The sequence below is a fragment of the Sarcophilus harrisii genome, chromosome 4 (genome assembly GCF_902635505.1).
Source record: "Sarcophilus harrisii chromosome 4, mSarHar1.11, whole genome shotgun sequence".
NCBI lineage: Eukaryota > Metazoa > Chordata > Mammalia > Dasyuromorphia > Dasyuridae > Sarcophilus > Sarcophilus harrisii.
The window spans coordinates 344,253,488-344,263,340 of record NC_045429.1 but is presented as its reverse complement, the minus strand read 5'-3'; the positions used below and the strand labels follow the sequence as shown (position 1 = coordinate 344,263,340).

Below are 9,853 nucleotides of genomic sequence, written 5' to 3'. Positions count from 1 at the left end.
AATTGTTGACATGATGAGTATAAAGAGAAGCAAAAAGTAAGGCACTTGGGACAGTGCCTTGAAAGACATCCATAATTATCTGTGTGACATCAAAATTCAGCAAAAAAAAGTTGAGAGGTAGTAATTAGGCAGAGAAAGGGAGAGCAACTGAACTATTATTCTATCTGCCATCATTATGACTCCCCATTCATTTCTCTGGGAACTGCTTGCCTGTTGTCTCCTCCCTATTAAAATGCAACAACCTTAAGAGCAGGGATTATTTCACTTTTGTTTTTGCATGCCCAGAAGTTAGCACAGTTCCTGGTTTATAAGAAGCATTTAATAAATGTCTTTAATGTATTAATGTAAAGATATATGTTTTGCATTATCTATATTTTTGTTGTTTCCTCCATGATAATGTAAACTCTTCAAGAGTAGAGAATATGCTCATTTTGTCTTTGAATTCCCAGAAATGAGTAAGTATCTCACTTATAAAAATTAGTTAATAAAAGTTTTTTTAATTTAAAATTAAAAAGCCATACTTTTGATTTTTGTTTCTGCTCTGCTGGTAAAGGAAGCAGTATACTGATGTTCAATATTTTCACATCTATAAATACCACCAAACAACTCTCACCTAATTCAGATTATTTATTTTTGTGAGTTTGAGTTTATATAAAACATAACCCCCAATTTCATGGAGGTCACTGTCTAAATAGAGGTCATCAATCAAGTACTAAAACTTTGAGAAAAGTAGAAATGATTAGAAGAAATAAGAAGAGAAAAGGGGAAAAGCAAACAAACTTGAAAATGTTTCATCTTTTTAAAAAATCTTTTTCAATTTTTTTCTTTCTTCTTTTAAAAAAAGATCAAAAAGCATTTGTTTAAAAAATCTATTTTATTCTACTTACTGTGCCAGAGATACAAAACTCTCACTTCTTCCCTCAAAAATAAGAAAAAAAGAAAAGGAGAAAGAAAAGGAAAGGAAAGAAGAGAGGAAAGGAGAGGAGAGGAGAGAGGGAAGGGGAAAGGGAAAGGACAGAGGAAAGGGGAAAAGGAAAGGGAAAGGGAAAAGAAAAGGGAAAAGGCAAAGGCAAGGAAAACCAAGGAATTGAAAGGCAAAACAAAGGAAAGACAAACAAAGGAAAGGAAAGAAAGGCAAGGCAAAGAAAGACAAGACAAAGCAAGGCAAAACTACCCTCCCTCCCACCTAGAATTATATTTTTTAAAGAAGTAAATAATACAAGACAGCCTTTCAGGATGAAGAGACACACAATAAGTTCCAAGTTTATATTATGGGAAAACAGTCTAAAGGCTGTTTTGAGTTCATATTCAACTTTTATGGAAGTAAATTGAAATTGAAAAGGAAATTATTTCTTTATCACTGTCAATTAAAATAAGTCACTTTGATTCACTTGCTCATAGCACCAGCCAATATGTCTACCCACTTTTTTTCTGCAGAATTTGAGTTCAGATTGAGACTCATTGGGGTGTCTTGAGGTTAGAAATATTTGAACTGATTCAGTTTATGGAGATACAACCTGGTGTGTCACTAGCCTCAAAGAACTACATAGTGATATTTGGAATAGTGATAACTGACTTTGATCTCATTATAAATCATTTACCCAGATAACTCCTTTGAAGCACTTTGGAATGTTGCAGAAAATCAGGAAATTCGTGACTTGAAAGCATTGTTCTAAGATTGTCTTTGAGGGAGCAGTTCCTATTATTCTTATACAGATTTGCATACTGAGGGATAAATGGTTCTCATTGGAACTACTATTGAGTAAAAAATTGGGAGCTAGTATAAAATATTAATTTTTTTTAAATGGTAAAAATTTTAAAGAACTTTTTGTTTATTTCTGAATTCTAGACACATTAGTAAGCTGTGTCTCAATGTTGAAAATGCAATTTACTGATTGAGGACAATGCACAATCAGAGAGTGAATTGAACTCAAATGGCACATCATGTGGGAAGCAAAAAAAAAAAGGCAGAAAACTGGTCATAAGTCTGCAACATGTTTGTTCAGCATGAGCAATTGTATGTCTGTAAAGTGGCATCCCCAGTATCTAATAGCATCTCTCTAATTATATAGACTTGAAATTAGAAATTTTTTTCCCTCCTTCATTTCTGTTACCTCTTTCTGTATCCTCTAAATACTTTTATTTGTCTGAGTTTAGGGTTGGGTCCATGTTAAACCAACATTCATCCATTTTTTTTACATCATAATATTTTTAAATCTCTAAATTCAGATTGTAGAATGTAAGGAGAAACTAAAGGTATTTAGTTAAAGGAAAAAAAGAAATAATGTATAAGAAATAATTTTTTCTCTTAATAATTTTTGTTCATATCAGTACTACTTATATTCCTCATTTGGGGCTACTCCTAAGCCATTCTCTATTCTTAACTTTCATACCTTATTATTAGAATACTTATACCCCTACCTTTTAGGTGGGAAGTAAAATGGATTCCCCAGAATGGATTTCTAACATCTACCTATATGGAACTAAGATCAGAAACTTTTTTTCTCCTTTACTTTTATTATTTCTATATTCTCTAAATTCTCTTACTATTTATTATAACCTGTATATGGAATGTCACCTAAAACACTTTGCAGAATAACAATTATTATAACAAACTGAAATTTTAGAAACAGTAAGTTGATAGTGATTACAATTTATAAAAAATACTCAGTATGCAAAATATGGCCAATCAATAGAGAATGTAAAAGACATACAAACAAAACAGGGTTTTAATAGGGACAGAGGTCAACTTTTAACTTTTTTTGGTACAAGGCTATAGATTTTTGAAACTCAGATTGTCTCTACTTACATCATATGAATAGGATTTGATTTATAGCAAAAACCAACTTGGTTAATTGAATGACTCACTTCAGCCTTCAACCTACATTTTTATATACAATATTAATTATCCAGATTGTCTCAGTATAGTTGATTAATAAGTTCAAATTGAAATGACAACTGACTCTGTAGCTAAACTTCACAATAAGTGAGTGCTGTTAAAATTTTAACCAAGGTCAAGGTTGTGATTAGACACCACTGTCATTGCAGAAAGCTCATTTGTCTGTGGCACTCCAAATGCATCTGGTGTTTACAAGTTATATATTAATTTTTTTTAATGTTATCACCCAACACCTGTGAAAGGTCTGTTACAATCTTACTCTCCCAGAATAGATGCAAAGCAGTATCACATAGAGAAGAATGTCAGGAACACTTCCTTTGTTTGTTCCCTCGTGGGTGAGAAGTTGACAATTTCCCTTGTCTCACAGGTGCTATATTTTTCATTCTATCTGTGACAGAAAGGATGCTGATAATTCATTTCCTTTGTGATGCAATGTTGTCAGGCTCTGATTATGTTGTAGCCCAGAAGTCATGAGAACCATATTTTTTGGCAGATAGACATAGTTATTACAAATGGTCCCAAACTCACTTGTACAAATCTGGAGATCTACTTTTCGGTTATTTTAAAATCAATTAATGTCTCAATACACTTTGGAACAAGGACATTAGCAACACTAATTTTAAATTATTTATAAAGCATAGTAAGTGAACGAAACAAAAATTTCATAATGTGATAATTTGAGGAAAAGAACTAGCATATTAACCAAAATTTTTAATTAATCCTTATTGCTGGGAAGACTGAAGCTAGAGGCACTCTTGAACTTGGAAAATATAAGTTCCAGTAGACTAAAGTTGATCAGATGTCCACACTAATTGTTGACATCAATATAGTGAGTTGTAGGCAAAGAAGGACAAGAAGGAGGAGGAGGAAGATGAGGAAGAAGAGGAGGAGGAGGAGGAGAGGAAGGAGAGGAAGAAGAAAGAGAAGGATGAGGAAAATAAGGAGGAGATAGTGGAATTTAATTAAAGGAGAAAAGTCAAATGTAAAAGAAATAATTTTTTCTCTTAAGAATAATTTTTTTTGTTCATAGACTATTCATATTTCTCATTTGGGGCTATTCCCAAGCCATTCTCTATTCTTGACTTAACTTTTTCACTCATATTCCCTTTTTAGCCCAATAAATTCTTGAACAATCTTGAGTATATGGGTATATAAAATAGGTGTGCAAATCTACAATACAAATAGGCATAGTTACCAATGACAAATCTTAATTTCATAACCCCAGCATTTAGTTATATGACTTCATATGGGGTCACAACCCACAATTTAAGAAGTTTTAATCTACAGTCAGTTTTCCTTCCTTGGAATTTTGAAATTTGGGGAAAAATTATTACTTTTCTTTGTCTATTGAATTTATCTAGAGCAGGACCAGACCCAGAAGTGCTATTATTGCGTTGTATCCCAAGGAAATCATAAAAGAGGGAAAAGGACCAACATGTATGAAAATATTTGTAGCAGCTCTTTGTGGTGGCAAAGAATTTGAAAACAAGTAGATGTTCATCAATTGGGAAATGGCTGAATAAGTTATGGCATATTAAAGTAATATAATATTACTATTCCTTAAAAATTGATGGACAAGCACATTTTAGAAAAAGTAGGATGAACTGATGCTGAGCAAAACAAGCAAAACCAGGAAACATTTTACCCAATAACAGCAAGATCATGTGATGATCAACTATGAAAGACTTGGTTCATCTCAGTGATGCGGGAAAGATTCCAATCTTTGATTCCCAACCCCCCTAGCTAATGTAAATTACCCTTTGACTCACAAATCCTGGTCCCTTTGAATTCCAATAGAAGGTCCGGACCTGTCCCAGCCCCACCCAGATCTGAGCCAACTTTGGGGCTACACCCCAAAGCCCCTCAAGCTAAGTCTCTGACTTAAAAGGACCACACTGGGAACCCCTCTTTGCAGAGATTCCAAACATGGTCGCCATGTGAGGACCCTCTGTCCACTGGACACTCTGTCCAGTGCCCTCCTTATCTTTACCTTCACCTATCTCCTACTTCTAAACTCAGTAATAAACCTCTTTTATTAATCTAGCTCTCTGGACCAATAAATGCTTTTATTGGGAATTCCACGCAGCTCATATACCGCCGTATCCTTGCGCCGAATCCAAGGGGGTTGCAGGGGAGCTCTGTTTGACTCCCTGTACCCCAAACCTGCCACTAGACCTTAACTAAACCCTAATTTCATTTAGGTACCCCAAATGTAGACCTCAACATGTGGTCTACACCTCAACATTTGGTTCCAGACCTCAACATCAGCAGTTCAGTGATCCAAAGCAATCACAGTAAACTTTGGATAGAAAATGCCATCTGCATCCAGAAAGAGAACTGTGGAGATTGAATGCACATCAACACATGCTATGTTCACTTTTTTAGTTGTTTATTTGTTCTCTTATAGTTTTTCCCTTTTGTTTTGATTTTTCTCTCCCAACATGATTCAAAAAAATGGGTATTTAAAAGTTAATATACCAGTATAAGCAGAAAAAAATAAAACATTAAGAAAAAAAAAAGATTCTGTCTCTGACATATACTTGCTATATATGTTGAGTAAGTCAATTAATCCCTTTGTATTCTGGGCAACTATCTATGAACAGGTTAATGATCTAAATTGATCGAAGCAGTTTTTTCTTTCTTTCTTTCTTTCTTTCTTTCTTTCTTTCTTTCTTTCTTTCTTTCTTTTCTTTCTAAGAGGTTTTAAGTGTCTGAGACCAGATTTGAACTCAATTCCTCCTGACTTCAGGGCTGGTGTTCTAATCACTTCATCACCTAGCTGTCCCAATAGAAGCAGTTCTTTCAAAGAGAAATGGAATAATAGGTCTCATTCCTATATTTATCCCAAATTTCTCACATCTTTTTTTTCTGGTTGTTTGTTAAAAGTCTGTTCTTAGACCTTTCTCCACAGTCTTCTAATTATCTCATCTAGTAATGATCTATTTCTACATCATGATTCCCAAATCTATATTTCCAATTTTGATTTCTTTTTGTAGTCCTGATATCTCTTCCAAACTCCAGAATCATATTTCCAATGACATAAAAAGTATTCTTCAACCTTTTAAAATAAAGTACTCTGTATTTAAAAAATCAATGTACATGCATAACTAGAAAAAAGAAAAAAAAAGAATTTGAAGGTAATAGCCAGAGATTAGAGGTAACTTTCCCAAGATTATATAGAGAGCATCTCTTAGAGGCAGAATTTTGATCTAGGTTTTCATAAAAAAAAATTTCATAAAAAAAATTCAGTTTCATTTATTTTTCTCCTGATACATATACAAAGGAGACAGGGCAATTTCCCCTGTAAGACTAGTGTAGGTATTGTATTGGGTCATAGGTCATAATTGACCTGACTGACTGGTATTCACCTTCAGAGAGACAAGGTTGGCAACTTGATAACTGAAGAAAAGAGTGGACTAAGGATGAATAGCAATGAAAGGAAGAAAGGAAGGAAGAAAGGAAGAAAGGAAGGAAGGAAGGAAGGAAGAAAGGAAGAAAGTGAAAAGATAAGGATAGAGGAAGGATGGAAGGGAGGGAGGGAGGGAGGAAGGGAGGAAGGAGGGAAAAAAGGAAGACATTAATTATCTATTATATGACATGAAGTTCTAAGCACTTTACAAATATTATCTCATTTCATCCTCACAAAAACCCTAGGAGGTATGTACTATTATAATTCATTTCATAGTAAAAGAACTGAGGAAGGCAGAGTTTAAGTGACTTGCCCAGGGTCACATAGCTTGTACCTGAGGCTAGATTGGCCTCCAGGCCAGTGCTCTTATCTCCTTAGTCACTTAGCTAATGGATATTAATAAGTGAAGGATGAGTCTATTGTTCTTAAAGTGAAGAGAAGCCATTGTCTGTTCTTGAAATGAAGATCAGCCATAGAACTGTTTTTGTTATTGAGACTGGACTGCATGAGTGTGTTAGAGGCAGCTTGTTCTCTGCAAGGCTATTGATAAATTTTGAGTGTGAGTATTTACACTTCAGAGGTCAGTGAACATTACAAATGAGAACTATACTTATTATTTTGTTGACCATTTGGAACTAAGAGAGTGATTGAAAAACTGTCAATAATGCAAATTAAATGTAAAAGATATTGTGAGTACATTTTAGAGAGTTGATTGATAAACAATTACCAGGACACTCCTGTTTGGTTTTCATCTGACCCATATCTCTCCCCAGAGTAATGCCATTTGACATTTGTGTTGTATTGATTATTTCTTTGCAATAATCAACCCTAAGAAAAGACATTAGAAATATATCTCAAAGATGTCAGTTTTGGTATAGCCAAGCTTGTGTAGTCATTGAAAACAAATCTTTACACTCATACAACATATTGATATCTTTATTATAAATAAACTCAACAGAGAATACAACATCAATACATTTACCAGATCATGGGATTTAAAGGTGGAATTTTTTTTAACAGGCATAATTCAATTTATTTCTTGTTTATTAAAAACATCTTGGGGTTGCCAGATAGCCACTTGGGTCCTCTGGGCAGACATACATGTGTGAGTTTTCCCACAATAATCAGTAAATTCCTGATAGGGAATCATGGTGAGCACAGTCTCCTTTCACAGATCTGGGGTTAGGTTGCTATATGTTTAGGAGATGGCATCAAAGGTAGCTTTAGCAGAGTTGTCCAGAGTGGAAGTACAGTGTCTTGCAGAAGTGGAGCAGTCATCAATCCAGCCTTCATCAGGAGTTTCTTAGACACAGGAGTTGAGACAATACCGGTACCTCTAGGTGGGGATGAAGCATACCAGAACTGATCCACAATGTCCACTGACCTTGCAGCACACTTTGTAAGGCTTGACTGTTTTGTTCCTCCAATAGCCTCATCTCACAGAAATGATGGGCAATGCAGCCAGAATGATGGCACCGTGAATAACCATGGCCACTTCTTAGGAGCACTTGATACCCAGGCCAACAGGGCCATTGTCATCGCCAATGCCACAAAAGCCTTGAACCTGATCCATTGTCCATCTCTAGTTTGTTACTAGATCTTCAGTATCTTATCTTTCCATGAAGATCCCAGAAAGAAGTCTATATGATCTCAGACTCCTTGAAAGAAAGTGAGAAAAAATAGATTACTTCCAAAGACTTGGTCTTCATGTCCTTGACTAACCAGACCAATTTAGTGACAAAGAGCTACTCCTTGTATTCAGTGTTCCCTCCCCAGAACCCATGGCCACAGCCCGACCTTGACCATGGCCTTGGCCGTGACCTTGGCCCTCACTTCCAAAGCCCTCAGGGAGGCTACCCTGGTCTTCCATTCCAGAGCTTCCTGGGGCTTCCCACTGCTCCCACAGCCCTGGTGTCATCTACCATTTGGTGTTCATTAGAAGTAGAAGGTGGAATCAATTTTTGATATTAACTTTTGTACTATGTACCCCTCAGATCGTCACCCTGATTGTTGTTCTAAATTAGATTCTATTTTTGTTTTCTTTCTTTCTTTCTTTCTTGATTGACACATCCTTTTTAGGAACTGTAATCTTGATTTGATCATTTTTTTTCTCCAACATCATCTTTTTTGATTCTCTGCTGATGTGTATGAGTTAATTGTTCAATTCTTCAATCTGGCCAGAGCTAATTTCTTACAGGGATAGTGGGTATTTTATTACCTGGATTCAATATGGAGAATTCAATATGACATCTTGAGAACAATATGTCAAAGAAGTTGGAAATGACACCTTATTAACATTTGAAAAAAGTTTTTATTCAAGAAGACACTTTATGGAATTGAATTTGCAAAATGCTTTGATGTAAAAAATGTAGAGTATGGGATGTAAAATGGATGTAAGATAGATCTATTATTATGTTTCTGACATTTCACTGTTAGATTTAGTAGTTTATTCCAGATTCTATTGTGGACTTGAAGTTACAGATGATCTACTATCCTTGCTCTAAGTGTTAATTACTCTTAACAAATTCTGAGCAGATAAATTTTATGTGTCTCAATGGTCTAGGGAAACTTTTCAGCTTTAGTGGCCTGGGGATATGGAGACTTGTAAAGACTGCTATGTAGAGTTAGAGACATTGTAAAATAGTTAATGTGGTTCAGATTTGGAGCAACACTGAGTTAAATTGCTGGATCTATTGATGTCAGGCATCATTGTGTGATTTTATTACCTTATATTTTATATAAACTTTTTTTTTAAATCTGGGGACTCTCTTAGTATGTGGTAGCTATGTTTTGTTTCATGGATTTTCAAGGTGAAGTACAGGTACTATACATTACATCAAAGTCCCTAACATGTTGGGTGGGTTAAATAAACTTATGGAATGATGAAAAGAGGAAATGTATAGGATAGGCAGGAATTGATGTATTGTATACCATTTTGAGAAATACATTGATGGTATTACAAATTTGAGGATATTAATATATCTGTATTTTAATTATTCTAATTAAAGTCAAATAAAAAAAGGTAAAGCATCAAATCATATTTGTTTGGAATTCTATTTCTACTATAAGTTCCCTGAAGGTAAGTATTATCTAATTTTTTTTGGCATTATATCCCCAAGGCCTATCACAGGGTGTTGTACAGAGTAGGAATTTAATAAATATTTAAAATTAAATTGATATGAATAATACTTTTATTTTATTAAAGGTTTTCAATATCCACAGCTAATTGAAGTTTCCATGAAAATTAGAATGCATGAGGTTATAGGAGTCAAAGTCTAATCTGACTTAGACTGCTAATTTGGAGATGTACTCACTACTACAAGTAATACTAATTGGGTGCTTAAAAAATAAACTCAATTCTCTTCTGAACTGCTAGAACAGATGAAATTTCTTATTTTTTTCCAGGAAAGAGTTCATTTTAGAATAACCTTATATAGGAGCTTAGGTTTGTTAGTGGTGATAATAGAGTCTCCTTGCCTCTTCTAAAAAGTTCACACCACAGACTGGTGTTTGATATAAAAAGTGGCCTTTCATCATGAAGAATT

General features: G+C 34.6%; 1 pseudogene; it reads right to left on the bottom strand.

Moving 5' to 3' along the window:
• Positions 1 to 7,334: 7,334 nt before the first annotated feature.
• Positions 7,335 to 8,032, bottom strand: LOC100925266 (annotated as a pseudogene).
• Positions 8,033 to 9,853: the final 1,821 nt, after the last annotated feature.